This window comes from Natrix helvetica (assembly GCF_964273705.1).
Source record: "Natrix helvetica genome assembly, chromosome: 12".
In the NCBI taxonomy this organism is placed as follows: Eukaryota; Metazoa; Chordata; class Lepidosauria; order Squamata; family Natricidae; genus Natrix; species Natrix helvetica.
The window spans coordinates 11,380,503-11,398,974 of NC_138556.1; the positions used below are offsets into that span (position 1 = coordinate 11,380,503).

The following is an 18,472-nucleotide window of genomic DNA, read 5'->3' on the forward strand; positions in this document are numbered from 1 at the left end:
TGATGTGTGGCTGAGGTTGGGGCACACTTCCTTGGAAGGAACCCAGTCTTCAGATGCATATTTTCAGCATCCAAAGGTTTCTTGTGCATGAAAGCTAGCCCATTGTTCAGTGGACTAGGCATAACCCATTGGGGACTTCAGATCACGGCCAGCTTCAGTCTTACCTTAAAAAGGAGAAGCTCTAGGCTTGTTTTGCTTGGCTTCATCTAATTAGACTTTTCCCAACATTATGCAGAGGTCCTCAACAGATCCCATTCCTTCCTCATTCTGCCCGCACCATCCCCATCTGTAATTGAATTATAGCATTTGGTATTATCTATCTATCTATCATCCATCTATCTATCTATCTATCTATCTATCTATCTATCTATCTATCTATCTATCATCTATCTATCTATCTATCTATCTATCATCTATCTATCTATCTATCTATCTATCTATCTATCATCTATCTATCTATCATCTATCATCTATCTATCTATCTATCTATCTATCTATCTATCTATCTATCTATCTATCTATCTATCTATCTATCATCTATCTATCTGTCTGTCTATCATCTATCTATCTATCATCTATCTATCTATCTATCTATCTATCTATCTATCTATCTATCTATCTATTTATCTATCTATCATCTATCTATCTATCCATCCATCTATATCTGTCTGTCTGTCTGTCTGTCTGTCTGTCTGTCTATCTATCTATCTATTTTCTATCTATCTATATCATATATGTAATATCTATCTATCTATCATTTCTATCTATCATCTATCTTCTATCTATCTATATCATATATGTAATATCTATCATCTATCTATTATCTATCTATCAATCTATCTATCTATCTACCTACCTACCTACCTACCTACCTACCTACCTACCTACCTACCTACCTATCTACAGTATATCCTATATGTAATATCTGAGATAGCTAGCTAGATAGATAGAATTAAAATCCCTACCAACTATATATACATATAATGATTGTAAGCTACCTAGAATTGGGCAGCCAACAAAACTTCCTTTTATGACCCTATAATTCTTTAATTCGGGGTAGAGTCTGATCAAGTGGATGGTGGCCAATCAATTTTACAAATCAATAAATCAGAGCAAAGTTGAAAAAGACAGGTTGGAAGCAGCAGATGATTGAAAGGGGTATTCAAACCATGCCCTTCCCATTAGGAGCTCTGTATCCAGGCCCAATTCAGGGGTTCCCCTACCTTCTCCTGGGGATGGAATCAGGGTTGATTGAATGGGAGCAAGGCCATCACTCTCCCCAACCTTATTCTATTATCAATTCACGTATTTCCGTTTCCTTGAGGAGGTGATGGTGATTTGGGGACGGTAGTGGTGGTTTGAAGTCAGTGGCGCAGGAAACAATATTGTGAGCGTCAGTGAAAATTACACACACACACACGATGTTAAGGGCCTTTCCTTCCTCCCGGAGGCGCCGACAACGCCCGTTTGCTTTTGCAGTGGGAAATTAAATTCAAACCCGGCGGGGTGTGGCCATAGGAAGCAGGAGGGGGGCAAATCTGCACGTGCTTCTAAAATGCCTTCCTCCCTCCTCCCGGTGGGGGGGTTGGTACAGAGAGAGAGAAAGCGGCCTCATCTATTTCTCTCTAAGGCCCCCTTTCATTTTCTTTGGCTGGTTATTCAGCCTTTATTCCCCCCCCCCCAAAAAAAACCCTCCCTCTTTTTTTCCTTTTTAGCAAGGGGGGCGTCTTCTGCGGGAATCAATAATTAGAGCCGTGCATGAGAAAAGTGAGCTGGCATTGTATGGAGGATGAAAGGGTGGGGACGGGGTTTGAATAAATCAGGGGTTTAATTGCAATGCCGTTGGAGGGAGGGGCGCTGGAGGTTGTGCCCCCAGGCTCAATTAACTGTACTTTAAGGGAGAGGAGGGGGGGAAGAGAGAGAGAGAGAGACGCCCCCTCCCCAACCTCGAAGAGGCTGAATCGCATCAGTGTTTGGGTGTGCACGGCTCCCCTCCTTCTCCCCACCAGCTCTGCTTTGAAAGGGTGGGCGGACAGAGGGTTAGCCTCATTTGGTATTCCGTGCAGGGACGGAGGTCCTGAGAAAAATAGGGACACGCACACACCCTTCCCAGCCTCAGACAGGCCGCCCCGATTTCTCAGCCCCGAAGTTTTCCCCTCCAAGTTCAAGTTCAGTTAACCGGCTCTCTCGGCCACGGGACTCGCCCGCCTTCCCAGCCGGTGAGCGTTTTTGTTCCTCCCTTGGACAATCACTCTTTATCCAGCCCGAAGCACCAGCACTCCGCCATCCCCCCAGCTCAGCTTCCTAGCTATCCACCGCCCTCCCCTTCCCCTTCCCTTCCTCTTTTCTTCCCTTGGAACTGCTCAAATGCTGGGGGGCTGCAAAGACCTTCGCAGCTCCGGTTTGTTGGTTCTCTAAGCACTCCAATTACCCCCCTCCCCTCTTCCCCCCCTCCTTCTCTCTCTCTTTCTACACATATTTTGTATATCTCCAAATATCTCTTGCCCGGGCCGGGGGGGGGGGGGGAATGGAGCTCTGCAGGGTGGGAGAATGGATGGGGCAGCAGCGCCCCGTTCTCCAGCTTCTTCGGTGTCGGGGAGGGCTTTGCCACATAGAGAGGGTCTCCCCTCCAATTAAAAAAAAAGAGAGAAAGAGACTAACCACAAAAGGTAACTCTCTCTCTCACTCTCTCTCAAACTTTTGAAATAGGCCCAGGAAATTTAGAGAAAGAGAAAAGGTTGGGGGTTTCCTAAGAGAACTGCACCCAGGTAAGAAGGATAAATGTATACCTATATGCTTTTCTTAATTCTTGATTGGTTGGATGTTTTTCCGGGTTTTTTTCCCCCCTAACCCAGGTTTCCAGCTTGTGGAAGGTGCACCCCTTATATTTATCTCTTTGTGTCCCCGGGTGAAAGATCAAGGAAAGGTGGCAACTTGTCAACCGCATTTTAGCTTATAAAGGCCCAACTCCTGGGGTTGTGTTATCCTCTATTGTCTGAATAGAGAACTGATTTAATTAAGTAAATGGCAGGTAAATAAATGAAGTGATAGATAGTGTATTATGGAAAGAAGGGCAGGAGAGGTGGGGAAAATGAATCTCTACACACTTAACACATTGTGTGTGTGTGTGTGTGTGTGTGTGTATGCATGTATGTATATGTGTGTATATACATACGTACATACATATACATACATACATGTGTGTGTGTGTGTGTTTGTGCATTGTGTGTGTGCAGTTACCTTTCTCTGGGTTTTGTTTCTTTTATTCAATTCTTCCATGATGTTGAGACACATTGATAATGTCCCTCTCTTCCTTTTCTTTTCTGCTGGTTTTCTGTCTCCCTCCCTCCTTCCTAATTCATATCTGAAAGCAGAAGGCCAGGGATATCTTCTTGTCTTGAACCCCTTAGGATCTGTAAACACAGAAACTAATCAGAGAGGGGGGGAAAAGGACGAGCTAGAGAGAGAGAGAAAAAAATTCTTGTTGGATTCATGCTTCCAACTTACGCATCGTCCCATTTCATTATGGTGTGCTGGTTGAACCCAGATGTTGCAGCTTGTCAAATCATGGTTTATGAGCTGGTGTTACAGGCCAAACCAGCCAGCAGTAACTTGTTAGCAAGCCACGGTTCTGCACACCGAGAGGGTCGCTCCAGCCAGCTTCTAAGATACAGGGGGGGGGGGGGAGAAGCAATGGATGAAAAGAGGTAACATCCTCCTGTTAATCTACCTTTCCTCCGACCTTAATACACATTGTGTAAAAGGTATGGACAGTTGGTTAAAATGAGGGGAGGATTGACTTTAACTTCAAATTAAATAGCCAACAGCATGCAGTAAGGCATGTACATACATTTAAAATCAGGGTGTCATGAAGGATTATAACCACGGCTTGATTTTCCCAGCACCTGTGATGAAAACAGACTGCCTCCACCAACAGGAGTCCTAACTGAACCCCACAATTCACTGTCCCCTCACCTGGCAGTTGGCTTTTATGCTGTAAGGACACCACCATTGAATCACTGGTCAGCATGATCTTGCCAGTGAAATCTCGGATCTTTCTCCCTGCTTACAAGAGAAATATTTATAGACCCCTCGCATCCTGGACATAAATTGTTTCAACTCCTACCCTCAAAATGAGGCTATAGAGCACTGCACACTAGAACAACTAGACGCAAGGACAGGTTTTTCCCAAATGCCATCACTCTGCTAAACAAATAATTCCCTCAACACTCTCAAGCTATTCACTAAGGCTGCATTACTATTACTATTAGTCTTCTCATCGTTCCTATCCCCCATCTCCTCCCACTTATGACTACAGGACTGTTTGTTGCTTGTATCCTTACGTTTATACTGATTGTTTCCTAGTATGATTTGATTGCTTATTTGTACCCTATGACTATCATTAAGTGTTGCACCTTATGATTCTTGACGAATGTATCTTGTATTTTTATGTACACTAAGAGCATATGTACCAAAGACAAATTCCTTGTGAGTCCAATCACACTTGGCCAATAAAGAATTCTCTTCTCTTCTCTTCTCTTCTCTTCTCTTCTCTTCTCTTCTCTTCTCTTCTCTTCTCCTCTCCTCTCCTCTATTCTATTCTATTCTATTCTATTCTATTCTATTCTAACTAAAGGCAGAAAACTACCTGTCTATGAAAGGCACTTCAAAGATAAATTCACCCCAAATTCCATAGTGAAAAGGGACAAAGAGAAAATGATCTCTACCAAGGGGAAACAAACCTAAGAAAGAGACATTTGTGATGCCTTAAGTTGTAGGAACATTTAGGAAGAGGTCTCTTTGTAAGGAGAGAGTTGAGACCTTGGATAGTAATCAATGCCATTTCTCAAAAGCATTTAACAATTTTTTGGATACAGTTCAAAGTAAAAGTCAGCTTTCTTCACAAAGTAGAGGGAAGGGGATCCATGAAGAATGGTTACTGGAATTGGGTATGTCTAGTTTGATGAAAAGAAGGACTAGGGGAGACATGATAGCAATGTTCTAAAATCTCAGGGGCTACCACAAAGAAGAGGGAGTCAATCTAAACTCCAAAGTACCTTAGTGTAACATAAGAAGCAATGGGTGGAAACTAATCAAGAAGAGAAGCATCCTACAACTAAGGAGAAATTTCCTGACAGTTAGAACAATTAACCTGTGGAACAACTTGCCTCCAGAAGTTGTGAATGCTCCAACACTGGAAGTTTTAAAGAGGAGATTGGATAACCATTTGTCTGAAGTGGTGTAGAGTTTCCTGCCTAAGCATGGGGTTGGACTAGAAGACCTCCAAGGTCCCTTCCAACTCTGTTATTCTGTTCTTCCTTTCATGAAGATGATTCTGGATCCCATCTCCAGGAAAGGTTGGAAAAGATGCTAGCTTAAATCAAATGTTTGGGAAACCTGATGGTGCCTGCAAAAAGTTGTGGGTCCCAGCTCTCAAAATCCTTAGCATCAATCAATGTGGGTGGAGACTAGTGGAATTGGAGCTCATCTGGAGAACATCTAGTCATGACCAGTAAATTGTACATCAGGACCTATTCCAGAAGGCACAACTTTTCCTAGAACACTGAGTGAAGTCCAAGAAGTGGGACATGAAAGAGGGTCAAAAGTGGCCAAATCGAAGCCTACATCTGACCGCATTTTCTTTAGTTGGAAATACATTGTTGTTGTTGTTGGTAGTTGTGAAGTCATGTCTGACCCATCATGACTCCATGGACAATGTTCCTCTAGGCCTTTTTGCCTTTTGGTACTGTCCATGGGGCTTTCATGGCAAAGATACTGGAGTGGGTTGTCATTTCCTTCTGCAGTGGAAGAGCTCTCTCCTATGACCTGTCTGTCTTGGGTGGCCCTGCACGTTGAGCTACTCAAGCCCTTTCGCCATGACAAGGCAGTAACCTATGAAGGGGCCACAAATCAAAAACAGCTTAATTACTCTCCTGCGGTAAATATGATACATTTTCACTTCTCTCACATGTTACTGTTAGGTTTCACCTGGTTTGCAGGGTACAGAGGGCTCCACTTAGGGATGTTGGGGGTGGGGTGGGGGAAATAATGGAGGCTCAGTTTGTGCATCTCCAGTTTTCTATTAAGCCCTGAGAAGGTTTCTAATTGATATGCAAGGGCCCCTGCGACTTGCCTGTTTAAGAATAAAAGTCACCCCGTTATTTGGCGAATATTTGATGGATTCAGGAGATTTCGCGAAATCTCCGAATTCAATTGACTTTCTAATTTTATCAGGACCAAATCAGGCATGTTTTACACAACAACATTCATGTAACAAGGGGTTCGTTATGATCCAAATCAATGCCTTTTGAATTAATATGATCGTTTGGATTGGAGAAATTCACACGCCCCTAAAATTCTTCCCCAATATGAACACCGTCGCCATTCAAAGCAATAACAGCAACACTGGGCGAAGGGAAACAAAGATCTGGTTAGCTTCCAGAAGCATTGCATGACTTCATACAACACGATAAACCCAAGGTTCTTAATCTAAACCTGTGTTCCCATCACTAACTCACAAGCCAAGGGTGCAGTCTCCAAAGAACTCAAAGCCATGTTGGTCTATATTCTTACTGCAATCATCTTCCAGTGGTTCCTGGAACTCTGGTTAATAGATTAAGTAGAATGTAATAGATTCAGTAGAATGTGCCCGGCATTCACACATCACAGTGAATCCTGCTGTCATTTATTAGATTTTGATTTGACAGGTTGAATAATGCAACCTCTACAGTTTGCAAAGCATGTTTCTTTTTAAAAATGCCTTTGCACATTCTATAAGCTCAGTTATACAATCAGCCGATAAACCATCGCTATATAGATAATTATTTACTATATTGTTCAAATTCCATGTGTACTAAATAAATCATATGATGGCTTTATTCATATGAACACACAGCCACTTCATTTTAAGTGTAGACATTGCATATAATATTAGTGCATAACTTTAGCACTTGACAAAATCAGTGGTGCCTTGGGTCAGGATATTATTTCAGAAATCTAGCTCACTGCTAAAGCAACCCAGATCCTGAAGTGAATTCATGCACTCTCCAAAACGGAGGAAGGAGGGCACAACCATTAAAAACGAGCATTTCTTTATCCAAATACACCAATGATTAGCCAGGAAAGTCAGTCTGGTGTCATGGTTAAGGCATCAAACTAGAAACTGGGAGGCAATGAGTCTTAGTCCTGCCTTAGATGCAAAGCCAGATGGGTGACCTTATGCCAGCCACTTTCTCTTAGACCTCTAGGGAAAAGAAAGACACGGGCAAATCTCTCCCAAAATCTAGCCAAAAAAACTGCAAGGGCTTGTCCAAGGCACTCTCTGGGAGTCAAGGCTGACTTGAAGACACTGCTCACCCATCCCAAAAAACCTGGATGGATGAAGTATTCCAACTTGCAAAACAAACTAGAAGTTCTGCCCAAGGGATTAAAACATGCCCTCAGTTTATGGCAGCTTCTTATACCTGGGCAAGGGAGTAGGACTCCTTGCTGGCAGATTTTAAATTATGTTGGAGCAAGAGGCATCCGTGTGTTTCCTTCCTACCACAACTTCTCTTTGACCTGCCCTACTGGACTTAAAGGAGACAACTCAAAATCTCGACCCGCAAAGTCAAGAGCTCCGCAAAGGTCTTCGTCAGACTAGGGTTGATTTTTTCGGTTGGCCAAACTCAAGGTCTTGCCCTACTATAAATTTGAGGATTCCTCTGGTTGCCAGCACAGCTGCCCCCACTTACTGGCTGGATTCATGTGCTAGACCAAATTTATAAGGTGCTTTAGTCAATAACTCAACGTTTAAGCAAACCAATTGATTGTAGTTTTTCCATGGAATCTCTCCAGATTCATTATATTCTAAGGCAACTTCAAAACAATTTCTTCCACTTCCTTTTCCATTTGTATCCTATTGCTTTGCACAAAGCTTTCTGTCAATGTTGGCCAGGCAGGTTAGGATGCAGGAATGCATTGAAATGGGGCCACGTATGATCGCAATTAATTGCATTTGACTTTAAAAAAAGGGACTGAATTAAATATCTGGGAAAACTCTATGGCTTCTACTTTGGGGGGGCCAGTTGAATCTCATTCCTTTTCCTTTTTGCCTGATAAAACTGATTTTCTATGACCTTCTTACTGGGCACGCTCTAACATTGCCTGGGTGCATTCTTGCCCCGCCGGATCCTTTGTTTAGGGTGATTCTTTGCCTTGTTGTTTTGTGATTTCAATTGATCAGTTTTATCAACCAGATATTCTACCTCGGTTGAATAGCCATCTGCTTGCAGTCCTCCCAGGGCCAATCCATTGAGCCAAGGTTTTTGAAGCATCTATTGGATTGCAACACCAGGATGCAACAAGGAAGGGAGGGTATGGGAACCTGCTGACCATTAAGTCCCAAATTCCTCTACACTTTTAGTCCATAAGAAGTGAAATCCAAAACGGATGGGTGGGGGAAAGCAGGTACAGGCCAAGCACTTTCTGGCTCTGAAGTAAAACTCAACCACCTTCCTAACATGTCACATCTGATTCATTTTCTTGCAAAGAGGGCTTAGGGGGAAAACACATAAAAAGGAAGAGGAGGGAGGAGGGAGAGAGAGAAAGAAAGAAAGAAAAATAAAGAATGAACAAAAGAGAAAGAGAGGAAGGCAGGAAGGAAGGCAGGAAGGAAGGATCTAGAATCAGTGGAAAGATAATCAGTTTTGGAAAAAAAGCACTCCAACTGTTAAGTTTTTTGATGTCTGTGAAGATTCTCAGTCATCGAGGTCACAGTTGTCCCAAAGGTGCTTTAAAAAATAAAAAAGATGACTTTTTCATTTTTTTCCTTGAAGAGGTTTCGCTTCTCATCCAAGAAGCTTTTTCCGTTCTTGAGTGAAGTAGCTCCTTGGATGAGAAGCGAAACGTCTTCAAGGGGGAAAAAACAAGAAAATACATTTGTCTTTTTTGGGAGAGTGGAAAAGCCCCTTTGGGACTAAGATTCTTGTTCACAATGGGGTGGACAGTCATTTAACTTAGATGAAATTGGAACCCAAGTAGCCCTGTCCATCCACCAAGGTCCAATGACTAAGGTCCCTTAATCCTGAGCCTTATCAATGGATCTGTTTACAACCAAATATGAAACAGTAGCAGACTTTTTAAAGGTGTAATCTTTCTCATTTAAAGTGGGCATTATAAAGTTGGAAAGTTCACTCCTTGCCTCTCTTTGGAGACAAATACACTCTTATCCTTTGCTGTTGTGTGTCGAAAACTTGCACATTTGGGGAAAATAAGGTGCAGTCGTCCCCTTGACATGCTATTTTACTAAATGCAAGGGATTTTCTTCTTATTACTGGGAAGACAATGTGTTAAAATATAGTATTTTTTCACTTCCCTAATCTGAAGTGGCAAAGGTGCCCAAAAGTTTATCTTGCATTTTTTTTAAAAAAAAAAGAGGCAATTTTTTTTTTTCATTCTATGGAAATTGATTTACAAACCATCCATGACACACTGAGTGATTGCAAATGCTGTTCATATTTGGGGACTGTATTTTATGGTCAGCTCTGCTTTGGTTCAGATAATGTAATTCTTCTACTTCTCTAAAATAAAACAATCGCAAATGCTAAGTATTTGCATTTTTTACATGCCCCCCCCCCCTGTATATGTGAAAAAGCCTACAATTATTTTTTCTTCTGGCGCGATTGGATAAAGGAGGAAAATAAAAAAAAACCTCAACACTTCTACGGGAGTACATATGTGTCTAAGATTTCAGCACCACCTGTAAATTATATGCGTCTTTAGCTTTAGATATCTTGTCTTCTTAAACCTCTGTGTCAGGGACAAGTGAAATGCACGCATCTGTTACGTTACACGTGAGAAAGGATGTTTGCACACTGAATTGACGTGGAAGGAGCGGGCAAGATTATAGATTAGATGCACAGTGTTTCCACGTTTCTGAATGGGTGGGTGGGCTTTCGGCAGACAGTAATCATATATTTGACGGATCCTCCAGTAAGATACTCTGTGGATTGATCTATTTAGCATTGGTGCGAGCTGAGAAGGAAGCAATATGATAGACAGACTAGTGAAGCCGTTGGAGTGCATTTGCCCCTTCTCACGTTAGTCCTTTTCCTCCTTTGATCTCCTGCCCAACCCAGAAGAGTTCTACCTTAACCAATTCTGAAATATGCCTTGGGCTAACTCCTCAGGGAAGACTCCTATCTGAAAACGAAGTGGGTTTGAAGCCTTCCAGAGTCAGGGGAACATGAATATGCGGGGTTTCCCCCCCCAAATCCGATCTCTGGATCAAAACTCAACATGTTTTCTGGCTGAATGGAGTTCTACCATCAACTGTGAGATATGCCTTGGGGCTAACTCCTCAAGGAAATCTGGGATGTGAAAATGAAGTGGGTTTTAAGCTTTCCAGAAATCTCAAACCTTTGGAAAGTGGTTTCTTTGGCAGTCAGTTTCATCCACTAGCTTTACTCCCAAATAAATATTTTTAAGCGCACCTCATGCTGAAAAGTGCCTGCAGGGCCTGGGAATTGGAAACTCCTAGAAAGTAAAGACCCATTTAATCCTCCCACCTTTTTGGGGGGGTGGGCGAATTTAGGGCTTTCTAAAGCAACACCTGGTTTAGAGTAATATTGTAATAATGGATGAATTCTACAGGCAGGATTAAAGTCATAATAACAGATGAATAAAAGCAGGTGGTTTTATATATAAGATACCATAAGGCAACTCCATTTCAGGACACTGTTTCTATTTGCACCTTTCTTCCATTATTCAAATATTATTCCCTACTTTTATGGGATTATCCTTAACCTAATGAGTGACCTAACTCATTTTCTGCATTTGCACCAGGCAATAACCAAGCAGGTGGGGCCCATGAAAAAAAGGCTATGGGTCCCCTCAACAACAACGAACCTTAACTAAGAGTAAAACTCATTGAGTAGAGCATGTTTTGAGAATACAGCATCTGTATGAATGCTGATTAGGAATTGCAGGCTTTATGCGAGCCTCACTTTTCCCTCCCTGTTGGCTTGACTTCCTGCCAACCGAACTTCCTTCCTTCCACATTTGGAACACAAGTCATCCAAGGAAGAGGATAAAATAAAAGTAACACCAAGAAATTTAGTTGAAGGGAAATCCTTAGGATGGGGCAGGGGGGGGGGGAGATCCTTCCTGACTCATCTTGAGATCTTCTGAATCTCGATTAATTCCACTTACCTGGAAATGTGGATTTAAGAAATAAAGAGTCAGGGTTTTTGCACCCCAAGTTGAGACAAGCTAAGAATTGGATTCCTTGGTTTTGGGGGGAAATTATTCTCCAAAGCTCCAAGAATTCTCTGCAAAGGTGGGAAGGAAAACGTTGACACCGTTTTAGGGATTGGTAGCGGTGGCGAGAAATGATAAGGTAGAGGGATTTAATCAATTAGATTAATACATTTGCATGCAATTGGGAGCGGATCATTGAGATCAGTCACTGTTACTAATTGCAGCAGATGGCTACTCCTGCATAATCTCTGCAGATCTTTTTTTTTAAAAAAAGCGCTAAGCAATGCTGGTTTGGTTAGATGTTGAATGGGAGACCACAAGGAAATCTCAAGGCGGTAGACTGGAAGCCAGGAAGCACCCCAAAGAAGCCAATGGGAATATTGCCTATTTCTGTATTGTTGCCAAGTCAACTGGCATGGATATATCCATCAAGTCAACAAGAGTTGGGAGGGAGACTTTAACCTATTGATAAAGAATTAGAGTAAATTGTTGGTTGGTTTGGAAGAGAATATACTAGACTTCTCAACATAAGAGTTGAGTTCTGGCAACAGGCTAAAACAGGTCTGGATGCTAAAACAATCCAAGCGTTATTTTACCAGTTGCATGTGCCACATTTTCATCTTCAGACGGAATATAATTCACCGTTGGAGCTTTGGCTTTGATGTGTGAACCCAACAATTGTGCGGAATCGGAGTTTAAGTTTGGGTGAACGATCTTTAAATCAAGAGTGGGGGAGGGGGAGCAACAGGGACTTGACTTACTAACGTTTTGTGAATGATTCTGTGCGCCTCTTTGTGGAAGGTGGGAAGCTTCCAATACAAGATCCCAAACTTAATTTGACCAGGCTTTCTAAATTATCAGATTTTGAGGGTTTCTAAGAAGGGAGGGAAAGGGCGCACCCCCCCACCCGGAGGCGTTAGCCAGCTGACTTTGGAATTCTGGGAGCAGTAGTCCAAAATGTCTGGAGGGCATCAGCTTGGAGGGGGTGCTGTTAAATTTATGGGCAGGGCTGTCTTAAGGCATGGGTCTGATGGACATAGGGGCCCCATACGAATCCGTGTATGTTAACCCTTCGTTGGACCTTGTATCACTAGGTGGCTCAATGGTTAAGACACTGAGCTTGCGGATCAGAAAGGTGGGCAGTTCGGGGGTTCGAATCCCTAGTACAGGTCTCCTGCGTGAGCAGGGGGTTGGGCTAGATGACCTCCAAGGTCCCTTCCAACTCTGTTACTGTTAAAATACAACAACTGTATGGCTTCCTGGGTATTATTGTGTTTTTCAAGCCTCGTGTAGTGTTCCAATGTTTAGCATATTGATTAATTGTTGCTGCACAGCCTGCTTTTGTTGGAAGTGCCCATCAAATAAATACACGTTTCATTTTATCGACCATTTACATTTTTATTCCTGGGACTAGTTGTCGTAGGGGCCCCAGTACATTGCTTTGCCCGGGACCCATAATGCTGTCAAGAAGGCCCAGTTTATGGGCACCGGGAGATTTCTCCTTTCCCCCCGAAATTCGATAGACACACAAATCACTAGGGGGGGGGGGGCAACTTCTTGGGCAAAGCAAGTCTGAAATCTTTTCTGCACTGCGAAGAGGTGGTGTATCGCCCTTTACAGAAGGCACCGTGGGACTGCACTGATGGTTACGATCACCGTAAGCCATAATCATTCGTGTACCGGGTGGCGACGGTGTTTTTTTCGGTTGGAGCTCAAGGAAGGCGCCCGCGAGGCTGTGCTAATCGGGCTGTTTTAGCTCTTATTTTCTTCTGCGGATGAGACTCTGCGGCGGGTAGAGCCAAGGTCTCTCGCCAAACCGTTTTGCTGACGGTAGAGAAGAAAGAAGGCCGCTATGGTTTGACTAGATTCGTTTTTAAAGAAAACCGGTGTGTGTGTGTCGGTGTGTCGTCTGGAGATTTCCCGAAGGCCGATTCAACGAAGACCCTTGGCTAAACGCCGTGCAGGAAAACGACAGCGGAGGTTTAACGTTGAGAGTACGGCAAAGCTAGGGGAGAGGTTGGGTGCTAATGGATTTTTGATCTCTAAACCGATAAGGCGGCCTATTCCCACCCACCCCGCCCCTCGACACATTTAAATCCTTTACAATAATCCTCCCCTTCCGTGCGTGTGCAAAGTAGTGCAAATGGTACTTTCCGAGTGGTGATGTGATAGATAGATTAAATTCCTAAATGCGCTCTCTCGCTCTCTCTCCCTCCCTCCCTCTCTGTGTGTGAGAGAGAGAGAGAGAGAGAAAGAGAGAGAGAGAGAGAGAGAGAGAGAGAGAGAGAGAGAGAGAGGCACACACAGAGAGAAACAGAGAGAAAGAGAAAGACAGAGAGAAAAAGAGAGACAGAGAGAGACAGAGAGAGGGAGAAAGAAAGAAGGAAGGAAACAAACAAACAAACAAACAAACAAACAAACAAACATAAAAGACAGAGAGTGTGTAGGAAATTTTCTGGCCAGATCTCCATGTTATTTGCAAAATGCGGGCAATCCTCTTTAGCCCACTTTCAAAGTGATTAGCAGAAGGAAACCAGCTCTACCGCCTCCCTCCTTTTCCCTTCCCCAACGCACAAAACACATTTTTAAAAAAGTTGCACGCCAAATAATCCAGTGCATATTAAGCAGGGAGGTTAGCATCTTTAAAAACCTCCGTTTCCTTAAGCAATGACAAGGCAAACAGGGGTTTCCCCACCCTTTCACTCCAGGGATGCTTGGGTCATTCGGGGCGCTTTCGTTTTGATCGCAGGGACCGAAGCTCAGCTGGCGGCAGCCCCAAGGAGTAGGGCCAAAGTAAAACTAACGCTCAGCAACAAACGATTTGAATGAAGTGGGCGAGTGAGCCGTGAGTTCCTGTACAGAAATCTACCCCTTGAGTAAGAAGGGGGAATCTTTCCCCCCTCCCCCCCATTGGAAGAAATCGCTGGTTCTCTGGATGCTATGGTGTTGCTAAGGATTGGCTAAAATGAGGGGGAAATTTAGGTTTCTCCCTGGGGATGGGGGTGGGTGGGATCGAACTATGCCTACTTACCATCCACCCCTAGATTGGCATATGAAGCCTACGGGGAACTGATCCACTGCCTTCACCCAACGCGCCATGAGACTATCAATTTTAATCCAATTTTGGGGGGTGGGGGTGGATTGGTGGAACGCTTCGGCCCCTAAACGAAACAGATGAGTCCACCCCTAAGTAACCAGTATAAATCTAGAGAAAATGGGTGTATAGCAACAGCACTTAGACTTATATCCCGCTTCACAGGGCTTTAACCGACCCTCTCTAAGCGGTTTACAGAGTCAGCATATTTGCCCCCAACAATCTGGGTCCTCGTTTTACCCATCCCCGGAAGGATGGAAGGCTGAGTCAACCTTGAGCCGGTTAGGATCGAACTGCTGGCAGTGTGAAGTTAGCCTGCAGTACTAACCACTGGGAAGGAGGGAGGGAGGGAGGGAGGGAAGGAAGGAAGGAAGGAAGGAAGGGCAGTTAGACTTATATACCATTTCACAGTGTTTTACAGAGTCAGCCTATTGCTCCCAACAATCTTGCTCCTCCTTTTACCGACCTCTGAAGGATGGATGGCTGAGTCAACCTTGTATCAATGCATCCCCCTGGTTCCTTGTCCTGCTGCTGCCTCCTCGCCACAGCCGAATACGTGAAGTGGAGGTGGAGGGCATTTATATGGGCATAGATTATCGATTATTATACCGATAGGGGACACCTCCCTCTTTCCAGCAGTGTTAAGAGAGCCGCACGCGCTATAGCAGCGAAGTGAATGGACTCGCCAGCTTACTCTTCGAATGGAAAGATGGGGGGGGGGGGGGGAAGACACAGGACCTCTAAATCTAATATTGGAAGGCTACAATTCAGGTTCCGGCTCCAGGTGAAGAGAGTGAGGAAGGCATGTCTATGGAGAGTCTCAGTCATCCAGGTCAGGGTTGTCCCAAAGGTGCTGTTTTTTTCAAGAGGCAACTGGACTTTCTTGTCTACCCCCCCCCCTCTTTTGAAGACGTTTCGCTTCTCATCCAAGAAGCTTCTTCGGCTTTGACTGGATGGTGGGGAATGGACCGCTGGCTCTCGGCTCTCCCCTCCCCCCTCTTCTTCCTGCTAATTTCAGCCTTTCAGCCAAATTGGGGTGGGGGGAGTGGGAGAGTCAGAGCAGAATCCCGCCCCCTGCGCGAGCAGCCATTTTGTGGCAGCGGGCTAGGATGGCATCTCGAAAGCTTTGCCTGCTTTCTCTTCCCTCCCCCCCCCTCCTCACGCATCCCCCCCCACGCCATAATGTGGCCCGGCCGTTTATGGGGGGGGGGGAAGGAGAAAGCGCGGGGGACACACACGGAGACCCCGAATTCTTGCGGGACAAAGAGGAGATTTGCAGAAGGGTAATTCTGACGAGGCAAGCAGGCTGGCACAGTTCAGCTATGCAACCAAGAGGATTATTAAGTGCTGGAAGAAGACTAATATGGGCGCCCTCACCTACACATGGACCCAGATATCAATCATGTCCTAAGTGTACATTTACAAGTTTTGGAGCTCCAGGTTTTTGAGCTGACATTGTCCTCCCACTTATGACTGCATGACTTTGTTGCTAGTATCCTTAGGGTTGATCTTGATTGTTTCCTGATTGCTTATTTGTACCTCATGACTATCATTAAGTGTTGCACCTTATGATTCGTGACAAAAGTACCTTGTCTTTTTATGTACACTGAGAGCATTTGCACTAAAGACAAATTCCTTGTGTGTCCAATCACACTTGGCCAATAAAGAATTCTATTCTATTCTATTCTATTCTATTCTATTCTATTCTATTCTATTCTATTCTATTCTTTATTTATTTATTTATTTATTTATTTATTTATTTATTTATTTATTTATTTATTATTCTCCTAGTTTATCCTATCCCATCCTATTTTCTTTATTCTCTATTCTTTTCTCTTCTCTTCTCTTCTCTTCTATTCTATATACATTCATAAACCAAAATGAAATATAAAATACATTCATAAACAAAATGAAACTAAACTTGTGAACGTAATAAGTAATGAAATTAAAATTCAATAAATTACATAAATAACTGGTTAATAAAGATTATGTCAAACAAGGGTGCAAGGCGTTTTTGCTGTACACACAAAGTATATATCCAATATTGATTTGTTGTTTTTTTAAATGGTTTTTATAATTTTTTTTTAAAAATTTCCCCTTCATGGGCCTTCTTTGAGCTCCATGGGCCCTGGAACAATGTACCGGCTGACACCCCCCCTCTCCTCCGGCCTGCAACCAGGGCTGGAACAGCAGTCCTGGAAAAGTTGCTTATCTGACTGCCTCTGATTGGAAGCCACCGTCTTCCATTTCCATTTCTAGAGAAAGGGGCATCTAAGGCCATCAGCCACCAAAGCTTGGCTGATCAATGAGAGCAGCGCCTTCTTCTTCCCTCTGAGGTCTCCAAGTGGATTGGACTTGCTACTGTTCCCACCCAATATTCTGGGCATCCCTCTGATGCCTGCAACCCTACAACCATGCATTGTTTCAACTCCTACCCTCAAAAGGACGCTATAGAGCACTGCACACCAAGACAACTAGACACAAGAACAGTTCCCCCCACCCCATGCCATCACTCTGCTAAACAAACAATTCCCTCAACACTGTCAAACTATTTACTAAGTCTGCATTACTATTGCAATTAATCTTCTCATCGTTCCTATCACCCATCTCCTCTCACTTATGACTGCAGGACTGTAACTTTGTTGCTTGTATCCTTACGATTTATATTAATTGTTTCCTAGTATGATTTGATTGCTTATTTGTACCCTGTGACTATCATCTCTCAGGACCAAAACTGAATTATGGACCTTTTTGTTGGCAGAAGATAATGAGTTTTTTTCACACTTTGGATTAAAGCAAAATGTGATGTGTGTGTGTCTGGGGAGGGTGTGTGTGTGTTTGTCTTACATCTGCTACAGCATTTTGCAAACTATGATTTACACTTAGCCTGTATGCGATACCGGCAATGTGATTCATCCCATAAACTATGATTTAGAAAGGTGGTTTGACCCTAGGTGATATCTCCGTGTACAGTTGAAGACCCACCTCTTTCAATCATCCGGCCTGGCTCAACCGTAATCTTTTCATATTCCTCCTGACTGTCTTTTTTAAATTTTAAATTTTTATTGTATATTGGGTTTTTTATTAGACGGGGCATGTTAATGGTTTTAATTTGTCTTAATGTTTTAATCTATTACCTCCTCCGTGCATGTATGTCTTTGTATATATGTATGTTTATATATGTCTTAGTGTACGCCGCCCCGAGTCCTGCCCGGAAAGGGAGCGGCTAATAAATCCAAATTTATTATTATTATTATTATTATTATTATTATTATTATTATTATTATTATTATTATTATTATTATTATTATTATTATTATTATTATTATTATTATTAATCTCATGGAAAGGCATGCAATCCTTTATCTTCTTTTGTTCTTCGTCTCTCAAAGGCCAACCTCAAAGTAAAGAGAAGGAAAGTTTTGAGGCTGGTGGCTTGAAACAGTAATGGAATGAATGGGTTACCTGTCCAAGGTGCTGAAATCAGAATGCAAGAGACGCGTGTCTTGCCTTCAGTGAGTATCATCAAGGATATTTTAAGGCAAGTCAGAATTAAAACGGAGGAAACATTTCAGGGAAACTTTGCGTTCATTTTTTGAACCGAAGCTATCATCTGAAACACTCCACACATTTGCATCAAGCATTCTTTAGGATCGTTATAACTTGCTACCTAGACTAAAGGGAAAATGTAATGCTCATTTGTGATAATTTATAGCTTCCTGTAGAAAATCCAATCATTATCCTAATCAGGTATTATGTTAAGCAGGCTACCAAAGAGTGTATTTGAGAAGGTGGGCACAACATGTTCTCAGAACACAAAAGTAAGCTTACTTTTAAAGTTTGACATATTATGTAAACTCCCAACCATCTCTTCGTTGCGATTGGTTTTCTTTTCTTTGGCTTTATTGCATCCTTTGCACAGTTACCTGGAGGTTCTGAGTAGACAACGATAAGCTCACCCTGTTCATACGCTTCAAACAACAAAGCTGTGTAAGTTGAACCAATGGCTAAAGGTGTACTTTGTCACGTGCTGACACACAACAGACTTTGAAACGTAGCCTCAATAAAAGTGAGAGCTTTCCCCCCTCTAAATCACCTTGTTCATACATATTTCTTTGCACTTTTAGTAAAAAATTTTTT

The 18,472-nt window shown here is 43.0% G+C and overlaps 1 long non-coding RNA gene across 1 annotated transcript in view; it reads left to right on the forward strand.

Moving 5' to 3' along the window:
* The first annotated feature begins 2,675 nt into the window (after positions 1-2,675).
* The window catches only part of LOC309398350, a 53,529-nt gene continuing 37,732 nt past the window's right edge, over positions 2,676-18,472 (forward strand). The window contains exon 1 of the long non-coding RNA XR_014176393.1: positions 2,676-2,768. This is a non-coding gene — a long non-coding RNA (uncharacterized lncRNA). The remainder of the gene's footprint in view (positions 2,769-18,472) is intronic.